At 36.3% G+C, this 17,787-nt stretch overlaps 1 non-coding gene across 1 annotated transcript; it reads left to right on the top strand.

Moving 5' to 3' along the window:
* The first annotated feature begins 4,497 nt into the window (after nt 1-4,497).
* On the top strand, nt 4,498-4,601 carry LOC130964595 (small nucleolar RNA R71). Its single transcript, XR_009080684.1, has one exon. It is a non-coding gene; the product is annotated as a small nucleolar RNA R71 (small nucleolar RNA).
* The last annotated feature ends 13,186 nt before the right edge of the window (nt 4,602-17,787 follow it).

Genomic DNA, 17,787 nt, shown 5'->3' with positions numbered 1-17,787 from the left:
AAGACTCATCTAAAGGGTTTATAGCTCAGTGGTAGAATATTTGACTGCAAATCAAGAGATCCCTGAGATACCTCAGGGGATAAATTATCCTCCACACAACTATTGGGAGCAAATAAGGATAAAAACACCAAAATCACTAGGGATCATGCAACAGAAGCAAGGAAAAGACATAAAGGAGCTCAAAAAGCACCATTGGATCTTCAAGAAGGCGCCACCCTCACTCAGGTGGACTCATTCCTTGTTCTTATTTTCTCTGTTTTTTCGGTTTTTATCCTTCATGTTTATCTATATTTTGTGTCTCTACTTCATGATCATTAGTATGTAGTAACTATGCCTTAAAGATTATGAGTAATTCCATGAATCCTTCACCTCTCTTAAAAGAAAATTGTTTTAATTCAAAAGAACAAGAAGTACATGAATTTCGAATTTATCCTTGAATTTAGTTTAATTATATTGATGTGGTGACAATACTTCTTGCTTTCTGAATGAATGCTTGAACAGTGCATATGTCTTTTGATTTTGTTGTTTATGAATGTTAAAATTGTTGGCTCTTAAAAGAATGATGAACAAGGAGAAATGTTATTGACAATCTGAAAAATCATGAATTTGATTCTTGAAGCAAGAAAAAGCAGTGAATGGCGAAAAATAAATAAATAAATAAATAAATTATTGGCAAAAAAAAATATTTTGAAAAAAAAAGAGAAAAAGAAAGCAGAAAAAGCCAATAGCCCTGAAAACCAAAAGGCAAGGGTAAAAAGGATCCAAGGCTTTGAGCATCAATGGATAGGAGGGCCCAAGGAAATAAAATCCAGGCCTAAGCGGCTAAATCAAGCTGTCCCTAACCATGTGCTTGTATCATGAAGGTCCAAGTGAAAAGCTTGAGACTGAGTGGTTAAAGTCGTGATCCAAGGCAAAAAGAGTGTGCTTAAGAGCTCTGGACACCTCTAACTGGAGACTTTAGCAAAGCTAAGTCACAATCTGAAAAGGTTCACCCAGTTATGTGTCTGTGGCATTTATATATCCGGTGGTAATACTGGAAAACAAAGTGCTTAGGGCCACGGCCAAGACTCAAAAAGTAGCTGTATTCAAGAATCAACATACTTAACTAGGAGAATCAATAACACTATCTGAAATTCTAAGTTCCTAGAGAAGCCAATCATTCTAAACTTCAAAGGAAAAAGTGAGATGCCAAAACTGTTCAGAAGCAAAAAGCTACAAGTCCTGCTCATCTGATTAGAACTAATATTCATTGATATTCTAAATTTATAGTATATTCTCTTCTTTTTATCCTATTTTATTTTCAGTTGCTTGGGGACAAGCAACAATTTAAGTTTGGTGTTGTGATGAGCGGATAATTTATACGCTTTTTGGCATTGTTTTTAGGTAGTTTTTAGTATGATCTAGTTACTTTTAGGGATGTTTTCATTAGTTTTTATGTTAAATTCACATTTTTGGACTTTACTATGAGTTTGTGTGTTTTTCTGTGATTTCAGGTAATTTCTGGCTGAAATTGAGGGACTTGAGCAAAACTCTGAAAAAGGCTGACAAAAGGACTGCTGATGCTGTTGGATTCTGACCTCCCTGAACTCGAAATGGATTTTCTGGAGCTACAGAACTCCAAATGGCGCGCTCTCAACGGCGTTGGAAAGTAGACATCCAGAGCTTTCCAGCAATATATAATAGTCTATACTTTATTCGAAAATTGACGACGTAACTTGGCGTTGAATGCCAAGTACATGCTGCTGTCTGGAGTTAAACGCCAGAAAAACGTCATGATCCGGAGTTGAACGCCCAAAACACGTCATAACTTGGAGTTCAACTCCAAGAGAAGCCTCAGCTCGTGGATAGACCAAGCTCAGCCCAAACATACACCAAGTGGGCCCCGGAAGTGGATTTATGCATCAATTACTTACTTCTGTAAACCCTAGTAGCTAGTTTATTATAAATAGAACTCTTTACTATCATATTATCATCTTGGTTTTGATCCCTGGATTGTATTTTGATCCAGTGACCACGTTTTGGGGGCTGGCCATTCGGCCATTCCTGAACCTCTCTCACTTATGTATTTTCAACGGTGGAGTTTCTACACACCATAGATTAAGGGTGTGGAGCTCTGCTGTACCTCAAGTTTCAATGCAATTACTATTATTTTCTATCCAAATCAATTTTATTCTTAATCCAAGATATACGTTGCACTTCACCTTGATGAATGTGATGATCTGTGACACTCATCATCATTCTCACCTATGAACGCACGTGACTGACAACCACTTCCGTTCTACCTTAGGCCGGGCGTATATCTCTTAGATTCCCCAACAGAATCTTCGTGGTATAAGCTAGAATTGATGGCAGCATTCTTGAGAATCCGGAAAGTCTAAACCTTGTCTATGGTATTTCGAGTAGGATTCTGGGATTGAATGACTGTGACGAGCTTTGAACTCCTAAAGGCTGGGCGTGATGACAAACGCAAAAGAATCAAGGGATTCTATTCCAACCTGATTGAGAACCGACAGATGATTAGCCGTGCCGTGACAGAGCATTTGGACCTTTTTCACTAAGAGGATGGGATGTAGCCATTGACAACGGTGATGCCCTACAAACAGCTTGCCATGGAAAGGAGTAAGAAGAATTGGATGAAAGCAGCAGGAAAGCAGAGATTCAAGAGGAGCACAGCATCTTCATACGCCTATCTGAAATTCCCACCATTGAATTACATAAGTATTTCTATCCTATTTTATTTATCTTTTAATTATCTAATCTCCCATAACCACATGGATAAGCCTGACTGAGATTTACAAGATGACCATAGCTTGCTTCATACCAACAATCTCCGTGGGATCGACCCTTACTCACGTAAGGTATTACTTGGACGACCCAGTGCACTTGCTGGTTAGTTGTGCGAAGTTGTGAACCATGGCATTGACACCAAGTTTTTGGAGCCATTACCTGGGATTGTTGAAGTGAAAAGAATGAATCACGATTTTGCCCACCAGATGGCCATGTGCCTTAAACACAAGGTAGTCCCCATTCAATTGAAGGACTAATTCACCTCTGTTGACATCTATCACAGCTCCTGCTGTGGCTAGGAAGGGTCTTCCAAGGATGATGCAATCATCCTCTTCCTTCCTAGTGTCTAAGATTATGAAATCAGCAGGGATGTAAAGGCCTTCAACCTTTACTAACACGTCCTCTACTATTCCATAAGCTTGTCTCAATGACTTGTCTGCCAATTGTAATGAGAACAAGGCAGGTTGTACCTCAATGATCCCCAGCTTCTCCATTACAGAGAGTGGCATAAGATTTATCCCTGACCCCAGATCACACAGAGCTTTTTCAAAGGTCATGGTGCCTATGGTACAAGGTATTAAGAACTTGCCAGGATCTTATTTCTTTTGAGGTAGAATTTGCTGAATCCAGGTATCCAGTCCACTAATGAGCAAGGGAGGTTCACTTTCCCAAGTCTCATTACCAAACAACTTGGCATTCAACTTCATGATATCTCCTTAATATTGAGCAACTTGCTCTCCAGTTACATCTTCATCCTCTTCTGAGGAAGAATAGTCTTCAGAGCTCATGAATGGCAGAAGGAGATTTAATGGAATCTCTATGGTCTCTATATGAGCCTCAGATTCCTTTGGATCCTTAATAGGAGACTCCTTCTTGCTTGAGAGACGTCCCAGGAGGTCTTCCTCACTAGGATTTTCGTCCTCCTCCTCCCTTGTGCATTCGGCCACATTGATTATATCAATGGCCTTGCACTCTCCTTTTGAATTTTCTTCTGTATTGCTTGGGAGAATACTGGGAGGAGTTTCAATGACTTTCTTACTCAGCTGGCCCACTTGTGCCTCCAGATTTCTAATGGAGGATCTTGTTTCACTCATGAAACTAAAAGTGGCCTTTGACAGATCAGAGACTACATTGGCTAAATTAGAGGTGTTTTGTTCAGAATTCTCTGTCTGTTGCTGAGAAGATGATGGATATGGCTTGCTATTGCTCAGCCTATTGCGTCCACCATTGTTAAAGCCTTGTTGAGGCTTTTGTTGATCCTTCCATGAGAAATTTGGATGATTTCTCCATGATGAGTTATAGGTGTTTCCATAAGGTTCACCCATGTAATTAACCTCTGCCATGGCAGGGTTCTCAGGATCATAAGCTTCTTCAGAAGCTGCCTCTCTAGTACTGTTGGATGCATGTTGCCATCCATTCAGATTTTGAGAGATCATGTTGACCTGTTGAGTCAACACTTTGTTCTGAGCCAATATGGCATTCAGAGCATCAATTTCAAGAACTCCTTTCTTCTGAGGTATCCCATTGTTCACGGAATTCCTCTCAGAAGTGTACATGAATTGGTTGTTTGCAACCATGTCAATGAGTTCTTGAGCCTCTTCAGGCGTTTTCTTCAGGTGAATAGATCCACCTGCAGAATGGTCCACTGACATTTTCGAAAATTCAGAGAGACCATAATAGAATATATCTAATATAGTCCATTCTGAAAATATGTCAGATGGACATCTTTTGGTCAGCTGCTTGTATCTTTCCCAAGCTTCATAGAGGAATTCACCATCTTTTTGTTTGAAGATTTGAACATCCACTCTCAGCTTGCTCAACTTTTGAGGAGGAAAGAATTTATCCAAGAAGGCAGTGACCAGCTTATTCCATGAGTCCAGGCTATCCTTGGGTTGTGAATCCAACCATATTCTAGCTCTGTCTCTTACAGCAAAAGGAAAAAGCATGAGTCTGTAGACTTCAAGATCAACTCCATTCGTCTTTACAGTCTCACAGATCTGCAAGAACTCAGTTAAAAACTGATAAGGATCTTCAGATGGAAGTCCATAAAACTTGCAGTTTTGTTGCATTAAGGCAACTAGCTGAGGTTTCAGCTCAAAGTTGTTGGCTCCAATGGCAGGAATGGAGATGCTTCTTCCATCAAACTTGGACGTTGGCTTTGTGAAGTCACCAAGCATTCTCCTTACATTATTATTATTTTCGGCTGCCATCTCCTTCTCTTGTTCGAAAATTTCTGAAAGGTTGTTTCTGGATTGTTGTAATTTAGCTTCTCTTAATTTTTTCTTCAAAGTCCTTTCAGGTTCTGGATCAATTTCAACAAGAGTGCCTTTATCCCTGTTCCTGCTCATATGAAAGAGAAGAAAACAAGAAAAGAAAGAGGAATCCTCTATGTCACAGTATAGAGATTCCTTTATGTCAGTAGAAAAAGAAAGGGGAGAAGAGTGAAGAAGGATGGGTTCGAATTTTTAGATGAAGAGAGGTGAAGAGAAGTGTTAGTAATTAAATAATTAAATAGAAGAAGAAAAGAGAAGGGATATTTCGAAAATAATTTTTGAAAAAGGGGTTAGTAATTTTCGAAATTTAGAGATAAAATGTAATTAAAATTAAAATATGAAACATTTAGTTAATTAAAAAGAATTTTTGAAAAAAAAAGAGAGAGATATTTTCGAAAATAGAAGAGGGAGAAGTAGTTAGGTGGTTTTGAAAAAGATAGGAAACAAACAAAAAGTTAGTTAGTTGATTGAAAAAGATTTGAAATCAAATTTTAAAAAGATAAGAAGATAAGAAGTTAGATAAGATATTTTGAAATCAAATTTTTGAAAAAGATAAAATTTTGAAAAAGATAAGATAAAAAGATAAGATTTTTAAGAAAAAGATATTTTGAAAAAGATTTAATTTTTAAAATGACTTAACTAACAAGAAACTACAAGATAAGATTCTAGAATTTAAAGATTCAACCTTTCTTATCAAGAAAGTAACAAACTTCAAATTTTTGAGCCAATCACATTAATTGTTAGCTAATTTTCGAAAATTAGATATAAAAGATAAGAAAAAGATTTTTGAAAAATAATTTTTAAAATTTTCGAAAAATAGAAAAAAAATGAAAAAGATATGATTTTTGAAAAAGATTTTGAAAAGATAAGATTTTTAAAATTGAAATTTTGACTTGACTTGTAAGAAACAACTAATTTTAAAAATTTTTGATCAAGTCAACCCAAAATTTCGAAAATTTGGAGGGAAATAAGGAAAAGATATTTTTTTATTTTTGAATTTTTAATGAGGAGAGAGAAAAACACAAACATGACCCAAAACATAAAAATTTTGGATCAAAACACAAGATGCATGCAAGAACACTATGAATGTCAAGATGAACACCAAGAACACTTTGAAGATCATGATGAACATCAAGAACATAATTTTAAAAAATTTTTAATGCAAAGAAAACATGCAAGACACCAAACTTAGAAATCTTTAATGCATGGACTCTAACAAACAAAAAATGCATATGAAAAACAACAAACAACACAAAACAAGAAAACATCAAGATCAAACAAGAGGACTTCTCAAGAACAACTTGAAGATTATGAAGAACACTATGAATGCATGGGATTTTTGAAAAATGCAAGAAAAATTTTTAAAAGCATGCAATTGACACCAAACTTAAAAATTGACTCAAGACTCAAACAAGAAACACAAAATATTTTTGGTTTTTATGATTTTCTAGTTTTTTTGGATTTCTATTGATTTTTTTTTCGAAAATAAAGTTTAGAAAAACGAAAAATAAAAGAAAAATTTTGAAAAAGATTTTTGAAAAGAAAATTACCTAATCTGAGCAACAAGATGAACCGTCAGTTGTCCATACTCGAACAATCCCCGGCAACGGCGCCAAAAACTTGGTGGTGTTGCCGGATCAAAAAAAACTTGGCGCTCTAGTTGCACGTAATTGTAATTCAAACAATCCCCGGCAACGGCGCCAAAAACTTGGTGTTGTTGCCGGATTAAAAACTTGGCACCATTGTGGGTTGGAAACAATTGTTTGAATTGTTGTTCGAAATTGATTGTTCCCCGGCAACGGCGCCAAAAACTTGGTGGACGAAATTGTGATCTATTGTCTTTGTACTTGTATGAAATTTAATAATTGGCTCTATTTGAATTCACAACTCCGTTCAACTAACCAGCAAGTGTACTGGGTCGTCCAAGTAATAAACCTTACGTGAGTAAGGGTCGATCCCACAGAGATTGTTGGTATGAAGCAAGCTATAGTCACCTTGTAAATCTCAGTTAGGCAGATTAAATTGATTTATGGATTTTCGAATAATTAATAATAAAATAGAAAATAAAAAAGGGATAGAAATACTTATGTAAATTAATAGTGGGAATTTCAGATAGGTGTATGAAGATGCTGTGTTCCTCTTGAAACTCTACTTCACTACTCGCTCTTCCTTCAATCCTTCTTACTCCTTTCCATGGCAAGCTGTATGTAGGGCATATCTATCATCAATGGCTACTTTTAATCCTCTCAGGAAAATGGTCCTATGCGCTGTCACTGCACGGCTAATCGTCTGGAGGCATCACCCTTGGTTGATAGCTACATCCCATCCTCTAAGTGAAAATGGTCCAAATGCTCTGTCACAGCACGACTAATCATCTGTCGGTTCTCAATCAGGTTGGAGTAGAATCCATTGATTCTTTTGCGTCTGTCACTAACGCCCAGCCTTCAGGAGTTTGAAGCTCATCACAGTCATTCAATACCGGAATCCTACTCGGAATATCACAGACAAGGTTAGACTTTCCAGATCCTCATGAATGCCGCCATCTATCTAGCTTATACCACGAAGATTCTGTTGGGGAATCTAAGAGATATGCGCTCGGCCTAAGGTAGAACGGAAGTGGTTGTCAATCACGCGCGTTCATAAGTGAGAATGATGATGAGTGTCACGGATCATCACATTCATCAAAGTGTTGTGCAACGTATATCTTGGAATAAGAATAAAAGAGAATTGAATAAAAAGTAATAGTAATTGTATTGAAACTTGAGGTACAGCAGAGCTCCACACCCTTAATCTATGGTGTGCAGAAACTCCACTGTTGAAAATACATAAGTACAAGGTTCAGGCATGGCCGAATGGCCAGCCCCCAAAACGTGATCACAGGATTCAAAATATAATCCAGGATGATAATATGATAGTAAAAAGTTCTATTTATAATAAACTAGCTCCTAGGGTTTACATGAGTAAGTAATTGATGCATAAATCCACTTCCGGGGCCCACTTGGTGTATGCTTGGGCTGAGCTTGATCAATCCACTAGCTGAGGCTTCTCTTGGAGTTGAACTCCGAGTTATGACGTGTTTTGGGCGTTCAACTCCGGATCATGACGTTTTTCTGGCGTTTAACTCCAGACAGCAGCATGTACTTGGCGTTCAACGCCAAGTTACGTCATCAATTTCCGAATAAAGTATAGACTATTATATATTGCTGGAAAGCTCTGGATGTCTAGTTTCCAACGCCGTTGAGAGCGCGCCATTTGAATTTCTGTAGCTCCAAAAAATCCATTTTGAGTGCAGGGAGGTCAGATTCCAATAGCATCAACAGTCCTTTTGTTAGCCTTTTTTAGAGTTTTGCTCAAGTCCCTCAATTTCAGCCAAAAATTACCTGAAATCACAGAAAAACACACAAACTCATAGTAAAGTCCAGAAATGTGAATTTAACATAAAAACTAATGAAAACATCCCTAAAAGTAGCTTAAACTTACTAAAAACTACCTAAAAACAATTCCAAAAAGCGTATAAATTATCCGCTCATCAGCTGCTAACGTGGTTCTTCTATGCTTCCTTTGTCTTGAAATCAAACAAACAAGGTGCATCAAAGCTTTGTTCTAGGTCATAAGATCTTGCACTATATAAATTGACATTCAATTCATGCATTATTCTCATGAAATCATGTAAAGTTTACAATGTTTGCTTGAATCAATATGTAAGTGTATATTCATCCAAAACTTGCTTATTACCAAAGAAAATTCATGAAACTATCTAAAAAAGTAAAGAAAAGGCTAGTGAAACTGGCCAAAATGCCCTGGCATCAGACCCAAATAATGGAGAGATTAAATGTCACAATATCCCATCCATACCCAAATCTACTCAAGTGTGAGAAGGATTTTCAAGCATGGTTTTATGATTCCTCTTCCAAGGTTCACATAAAACCCAAATACATTCAATCTCTTTTCCAAGATAATTGAATGCTAATATGAAGAACGAAAATCCTCCAAGTAAATCAAAGATAGATGAAGAGAAGAAGAAGAATAAAAACAAATTAATCCATCAAGTAGCAATAGAGCTATCTTTCCCAATGGAAAGAGTTAGTAATTCATAACTAAAATATTTATAAGTAAGAAAGTGGAAGAGGGAAGAAGTGTGGGTGAGAAGAGAGGGTCCGAAGACTCCTCCCCGTAGCGTTATTTCCAATCCAGCATCCAGAATATCCAATTCAATGAAATTAAGGCCTTTACATAGGCTTTCCTAAATTACAAATTGAAATGAAATTGAAAACAAATTACAATCAAATGAAAATTAACTATTCTAGATGATTCTTGTGGCCTTGATTGGTTGACAATTGTGGGCTTGCTTGCTTGAGGTTAGAGTGGACTTCGATTGAAAAATGAATCAAAATGAAGCTTCAGGCTGGCGTAGCGTTTTTGAGAAGCTCGTGCACCCACGCGTACGCATCACCCACGCGTGCGCGTCATTACTGTTTTTGACCCTTGTCACCTGTACGCGTCACCCACACGTACACCTGGCCTTTAGCGTTGGCGTCAAAGGCACATCGTTAGTGTCAAAGGCGCCCCTCCATGCGTGCGTGTCATCCATGCGTACGCGTGGTCTTTCAAAAATATCACTCCGACGCGTACACGTCACCAACGCGTACGCGTCACTGACAAATTTTCCAGCTTCACTATCACAGGCACTCTTGGAATAACATAGCGCCAAATGCGCTCTTAATGTTGAGGAGCATTTATGAAGGGAGAGTAGCGCCAATGGCGCTCTCCCCTGTTTCTTCTCTGCTTCGCCCTTTAAACTCCTTACTTGTTTTGTGCTTTTCGCTTCTTTTTCCACAATTTTCTTCAAAGTTAAACAATTCAAAGAAATCAAAGCAATATACAATTTAAGCACAAAAATACTCAATAATTAAGCATAATGAATTAAATTTTGATTTGAAAAAGCATAGAAAAACATAACATGATGTGGAGTCATCAAGGTGCATCGTAAAATGTGCCAAGGTTGTACGCTAGTGGAACTAAACACCACTACCTGGCATTTAGCAGTGCTAAAAGCCACTACTCAGTGTTTAGCGCCAGTAGCTAATGTATGGATATTTTATACCCTTTTTGGTACTATTTTCTTAGTATTTTCGTTATATTTTATTAAGTTCTATTATGTTTTAGTAGGTTTCAGTGCAAAAATCACATATTGGATACTACTTTAAGTTTTTGTATTTTTTTTATGATCTTTGGTGATTTTTGGGTGAAAATGGCATGTTTTGGCAAAGTCAGGTTCAGAGCTGAAGAAAGGATAGCAAATGCTGTCAGATCCTGACCTTTGTACATTTCAACATGCATATCTTGAGCTACAAAGATTCAAATGACGCGTTCTCAACGGCGTTGGAAAGCTAACCTTCAGAGCTTTCCAACAATATATAATAGTCTATCCTTCCCTTTGAGGAAAACTACCCAAAACGGGCGTTGAATGCCCACATCTGGAGTGCAACACCTAAGAAGGACCAACTCCCAAGTTGAACGCCCAAACTGGCGTTCAATGCCAGCCAGGGAGTAGGACCAGCGAAGTTCAATGCCAAAATCCAAGTTGAACGCCAGTCTTTAGCCCAAAGCACTCCAAGTGGCCTCCAAAGTGGATTTTAGCACTGCTTAGCTTACTTAGTCATATTTTTGTAACTTTTAAATTTAAATTTACATTTTTTAGGTCTAGTATTTACTATAAATAAGGGACTTCCTTCCTTCTGAGGATCATGCCTCCCAAGAGGGGAGAAGCACATACATTATTTTTTGTTTTCTCTATAAAGTCTGATCAACTAAACCTCCTAGGTTAAGGATAGGAGCTCTGCTCATCCCCATGGATTAATATTATTACTTTTCAACTTTAATATATGTTTGATTCCATTCTATGATATATTGTTGTTCTTCATCTTTATGAATCTGTGGTGGAACGAGAGTATGACCCCTTATTCTACATGAGTTCTTTACGAGTCCTAATCCAGATAGTATTGAACTACAGCTTGAGAGTACATCACTGGTTCTAACAAGTTATTTGGGCAAATTGGGATACGTGACAAAAAATCTCGTTAGTCATGGATAATTGAGGTTCCTATGGCGCTAAGGCTAGAATTATAGAGCTCCATTCTCCGATCCGAAAGATTCGACCTTTCCTGAGCTTCATCCTCGTCCAAATTGACTGACCTGTTCGGGCGTTTAGTTTGGATCAGAGGAGATTAATGACCACTACCCTTGGCTTAATCACTTACAGCCTTGCCATTGAATGAATCACTCATTGTTAAAGTAGTCAGTAAGAAGTATTAATCCGGAAGAACAAGTATCTCTGAGGCCTTAACTGTTTTCTTACTATTGTTTCTATGTCAATTCTTAATTGCTTTCATTGTTGTTTTGTTTATGCGCCTACAACAACAACAATCAACTTTCAATTAGCCTGACTAAGATCTGCAGGATAACTATAGCTTGTTCAACCCGACAATCCTCGTGAGATCGACCCTCACTCACCCGAGGTATTACTTGGACGACCCGGTGCACTTGCTGGTTTAGTTGTGCGAGTTCTAATTTCGCACACCATGTTTTTGGCGCCGTTGCTGGGGATTATTTGAGATTGACAAACTACCGTTTGTCTTGCTCCTTAGATAAGGTACTTTTTACTGTTTTTCTTTTTGTATTTCTTATATTCTTCTTTAAAACTTTTTCAAAAATATTTTCATCTTTAGTTATCTTTTTCTTTTGTTTGAGTCTTGTGTCAAATATTAAGTTTGGTGTCCCTTTGGTTTTCGTTTCTTTTCTTGAGTTTCTGAATATTGTTTTTGTTGCCTTTCTTTGTGTTCAAATTTTTCTTAGTATCTTCTCTTATTTGATTTCATAATTTTCAAAATCTTAAAATAAAATCTTCAATCTTTATCTTATCTTTATTTAAATTCAAATTTTAAGTTTGGTGTTTCTTGTTAGTGATTTTTAAATTTTCAAAGCATATCTTATCTTTCTCGATTCTTGATCTTTATCTTGTTTATCTTTTGATTTTCAATTCTCACTTTAATTATCATATTTTGAATTTCAAAATTTTAAGTTTGCTATTTTTTCTTTATTTTCTTTTAAAATTTTAAAGTTTGGTGTCCTGTTAGCAACCTTTTTATTTAAATTTAATTTTCTTGCTTATCCTTTCTATCTTTAAATTCTTTATCTTATATTTTTCTTTGATTTTCAAAATTTTGCTATCTTATCATATTTCATATTTAAAATTTTAAGTTTTAGTATATTGTTAGTTTTACTTTCTTTTAAAATTTGAATTTTTAAATTTTTAAATTTTTAAAACTTATCTTATCTTTAACTCAAATTCAAATTTTAAAAGTTTAGTATTTTGTTTGTTTTTCTTTCTTTTAAATTTGAATTTCAAAATCTTAAAATTTTTAAAATCTTATCTTATCTTCTTTCTCTCTCTCTTGACCTTTTCAAATTTTGAATTTCAAAATATTTATTTGACTTTTCAATTTAAATTTCAAATTTCTTATCTTGTTTTAATTTTAAAGTTTGGTGTTCCTTTGGTCTTTCTTTCTTGAATTTCAAATTCTTTAAATTTTTGAATCTTATTTTATCTTATTTCTTTCTCTTGACTTTTTCTTTTTAATTTTTGAAAATTCTAATTATTATTTTTCTATTTTTATTTATTTATTTTTGAATTTTTTAATTAAAAAAACTTTGAAAATCCTCTCTTTTGATTCTTGCATTTTTGTTTCTTTGGGATATCTCACTGTGAGCTCTCTAGACTTTGACATAGAGGCTCCCCCTATTTTTCTTTGTCTCTTGTTTGCAGAAGAACACAAAAATCACTATGAATCAGAATGAGGGTGCTCAACCCAAAAGATTCTTGGGGTCTTATACAGCTCCTACTCCTGACTTCTATGGAATAAGCATTTATGTGCCTCGTATCAGAGTAGACAATTTCGAGCTCAACCCACAGCTAATCACTTTAGTGTAGCAAAACTGCTAGTTTCATGAACTTCCACAAGAAGAGCCCACGGAATTCCTTGCTGATTTCTTGCAGATATATGACACAGTACGAGCCGATGGAGTAAACCAGGATGTCTACAGGCTGCTGCTCTTCCCATTTTCTATAAAAGGCCAAGCAAAGAGGTGGTTGGATACTCAACCCAAATCGAACTTGAAAATATGGGATAAGCTGGTGGATAAATTCTTGAACTAATAATTTTCCCCAAGGGAGCTAACCCAACTAAGGCTGGATATTGAAGGCTTCTCTGAAGAGAATGAGTCTCTTTATGATGCTTGGGGGAGATACAGAATGATGCTATGGAAATACCCCAAGGAAATGTTTTCAAAATGGGTAAAGTTGGATATTTTCTATTACAGACTCACAGATAGGGCTAAAATGTCCCTAGATCATTCTGTAGGTTGTTCAATACACATGAGAAAGACAATCGAAGAAGCTCAAGAACTCATTGAGACAGTCACTAGCAACGAGCATCTATACTCATTTGGTGAGACTGCAATGAAAGGAGAGGTCAAGACAGTATCTACTGAATCAAACCCTCCAAAATAAAGTGAATCATTAACCTAGCAGCTACACTCCCCCACACAATAGTTTCTAAGTTTGCAAGAAGTGCAAGAAACACATGCCTCCAACAAGAATATAGAGGCACGATTGAACCAGGCTGAATAGCATTTGTACGAACGGATAAGAGAAGAGTGCCAAGTCATCCAATTGAGGAATGGAAGGACCCTGAAAACCTAGTTTCAGAACAATAAGAAGCAGGGGGAAGAGAAAACGACAGAAGATGAATAAGCAGCAACCCAGGGCACCATAAAGGGTGTTGAACGCCTAAAGAGGGATAGCAATAGCGTCCAACACCCAAAAGGGGGCAATGTTGGCATTCAACGCCAGGAAAGGACTAGCAGTAGCATTGAACACCCAGATAGGGGAGGCTTTGCAAACACCAATTCAGAGGACATCCTTCCTAGACAACATGATAATCCCTTTCCAGTCACTTTGGACACTCATCCTTCACTACCTAAAGCCCTAGAGTGCAAGGCCATTACAGCGGATGCTGAATTCGTACCAAAGGAGCCAGTGCAAGTTGCTAAATGGTCAAAAGAGAAAGAAACTCTAGAAAAGGCTAAGGTTATCATGTCACATGCTCCCTCTATAAAACCCATTCAAGATCTTGAAACACCACACTCTCTGAAGTCCCAAAAGGAGACCAAGGATAAGCACCACTCACCTTGATTGTCCCAACCTTGATGCATGTTCACATTATAGCTTCCATTTTGTACAACATAATTTGAACTAAACTCATAGCCAAAGGGGTGAGAATTCATAGTAGAAAATAAAAATAAAAACTAGTAAGAATAAGCAACTAAGTCCAAAAACTAACAAAAAGCAAAAAGCAAATATTTACAATAACCAATAATAAGGCACACGTTTGCAATTCTCCGGCAACGGCGCCATTTTGACGAACGGATTTTTGTGTGGTCTAGAATTCACAAATTAGTTCTCATTAAAAGTATAGCTTCTAAACCAACAAGAATCCTTTCGTACAAAAAATTGTTTGTCACAAGTAACGAAATCCAATAAAAATAAATCGAAGTGTTCAAACCTCGGGTCGTCTTTCAAGGAATTGCAGGGAAGTGTGCTTATAATTGGTTATGGAAAAGTATGTTTTGGGGGTTTTGAATAAGAGAACAAGAAAAAGTAAATTGCAGACAGAATAAACTAACAACTAGAAAAGCTCTTGGCAAGGTATGAGAACTGGATGTCCTATCCTAGTTATCCTTATCAATTGTGATGAGAATTATTCGTTGCTCCCACTTGGTCAACCTCTAACTATGAAGGTATGTCAAGTGGATAAATCAATTTGATTCCTCAAGTCCTAGTCAATTCCCAAGGAAAGACCAGAGTTATTGGAATTCAAATCAACTAGCAAACACAACAATTATCAATCAACAAAGGAGTTTGATAGCTCAAGCGTCTCCAATTACTCAACCAAAGCTAAGAGTGTAAAAGCTAATTTAAAATCATAAATATGAAATACCTCAAATTGCATTAAGTAGAGAAATCAAATTAAACATGAGAATTCATAAACCAAGTAGCAACATCAAATAATCAACAAGGGAAAATCAATGAACTAGAGTACTAGAAGAATTAAAAGTAGAAAAGAAATCCTAATCCTAAAACCTAGAGAGAGAAGAGAGCCTCTCTTTCTAGAACATACATCTAAAACCTAAATTATTTGAATGAAAAGTGTATGATTGAATGAGTGATATGATTCCCCCACTCTATAACTTCTATTATGTATTTTTTGGGCCAAAAATTGGGTGAAAACCAGCCTAGAAATCGCCCTCAGTGATTTCTGCAGTTGCAGTACGTCACACATGTCGCGCGTGCGCGTCAAGTACACGTGCGCGTCTCTTAGCTGCATGGCCACTATGGCAAATTGTATATCGTTGCGAAGCCCCGGATGTTAGCTTTCCAACGCAACTAGAAGCGCCTCATTTGGACCTCTGTATCTCAAGTTATGATTGATTGAGTATGAAGAGGTCAGGGTTGACAGCTTTGCAGTTCCTTCAACTTGTTGTATTCCTTCCACTGTTGCATGCTTTCTTTCCATCCTCTACGCCATTCCTACCTTGTAATCTCTAAAAACACTTAACACACATATCAAGGCATCGAATGGTAATAAGAGTGGATTGAAATTAGCAAAATTAAGACCAAAGAAACATGTTTCCAATCATAGCACAAAATCAGGAAGGAAAATGTAAAACATGCGAATTCAATGAATAAGTGTGATATTAGTGGATAAAATCCACTCAATTAAGCACAAGATGTACCACAAAATAGTGGTGCATCAAATCTCCCCATACTTAAGCATTAGCATGTCCTCATGCTAAGCCCAAAAGAAACTATAAGAGTGAAGAGGAATGGTAGGATGTATGAAATGCAACCTATTTATATGAATGCAACTAAATGAAAAATGCTTTTACCTACTTGGTCAAAAGTAACCAAATCTTTCAAGAACAAATATGAACTGGATTTCACTAATTCAAATCATAGTAATGAAGTACAATAACTTGCAAGAAGAAGATAGCTCATGAAAGCCGGGAACAAAGAATCGAGCATCGAACCCTCACCGGAAGTGTATACGCTCTAATCGCTCAAGTGTTTAAGGTTCGATTTTCTCAATTCTCTACTAATCTTGCTTTCTAAGGCTTGCTCTTCATCTAACAATCAACAAAAATTTAATGCACAAATACAAAAATCAAGAGGTCTTTTGAGGGTTGTAATGGGGTTAGGGTCAAGGTAGGATTGTATTTGGTCAAGTGGACTAAAATTTGAATCCTTAATTAACCTAAACTTCCCACCTAACTTAAGACAATCCATGTAATTAAAATGCAAAATCTAACCACCCATTAACTATGTTTTGCCACATATTCATGCATCCCAATTTTAGTACAACTCATATGCATTGCTTTCACTATTTACTTTTGGGGCATTTTGTCCCCTTTTATTATTTGCTCTTTTTTTTCTTTTTCTTTTTCTTTTCTTTTTCTTGTATTTTATTTTCATTTCTTTGGCTTTTCACAATGCATATGATTAATTTATTAAATGCATAAACATGTTCTCAACATTTTTTACATTTTCACAAAAGGTCTAACATACTCAATTCCCAAACCAAACGTTTCCAAACTTACTTTCCCCACACTTAATTCATGAGCACTCTCACTAGTCTAAGCTAACAAACGATTCAAATTAGGGGCATTATTATTTTCCACTTAGAGTTAGTGATGAGCTAAAGTAAAGAACAAAGGGGTAAAATAGGCTCAACTTTGGTTTACAAAGGATAATGAAAAAGTTAGGCCATATGGGTATGTCAGCTAAGAGAAACAAGGCCTCAATCATATAAGTATATGCATACATTAAACCATGAAGATATAGAATCAAGCAAGATATAGATCATAATTTTAGAGAGAACAACACACATCAAAAAAATAAAATGTTGGTTGGAAAAATGCAACCAATCAATTAGGCTCAAAATCTCACTGGTTTTATGTGTTCGAGATCTAAACCATGTTCCAAAATAATATTTCTTCAAACAAGTTCAACAAAAAAATTTTAATTCAGATTAGGGAAATGCTCTAAAAATTTTCTTGAAAAAGAAAATATTACTTCAACCAAGTAGTTGGTAAAGTATGCAATCAAACATGCAAATGCAACAACTAACTACAAAAAAAACTAAACATTGGTGTTAAGAAGAAGGTGACTAACCCACGAAGATCGGTATCGACCTCCCCACACTTAAAGATTGCACCATCCTCGGTGCATGCAGAGATGTATGGTGCACGAAATCGTAATGCCAATATCAAAATCAAGATTTCTTACAACTTCGCACAACTAACCAGCAAGTGCACTTGGTCGTCCAAGTAATACCTTACGTGAGTAAGGGTCGAATCCCACGGAGATTGTTGGGTTGAAGCAAGCTATGGTTATTTTATTATTCTTAGTCAGGATATCAATTATAATTATCAATTTGAATTACGAAAAATAAAAGAGCATAAAATAAATAATTGTTACTTAATAATGGAGAATATGTTGGAGTTTTGGAGATGCTTTGTCCTCTGAATCTCTGCAACATACTGCTTTCTTACTTTCAAAATTTGCAAGGCTCCTTCCATGGCAAGCTATATGTAAGGTGTCACTGTTGTC

Source organism: Arachis stenosperma, chromosome 2 (assembly GCF_014773155.1).
Source record: "Arachis stenosperma cultivar V10309 chromosome 2, arast.V10309.gnm1.PFL2, whole genome shotgun sequence".
NCBI classification, from domain to species: Eukaryota; Viridiplantae; Streptophyta; class Magnoliopsida; order Fabales; family Fabaceae; genus Arachis; species Arachis stenosperma.
The sequence above is the reverse complement of the archived record's forward strand: the minus strand, read 5'-3'. Positions and strand labels throughout refer to the sequence as shown.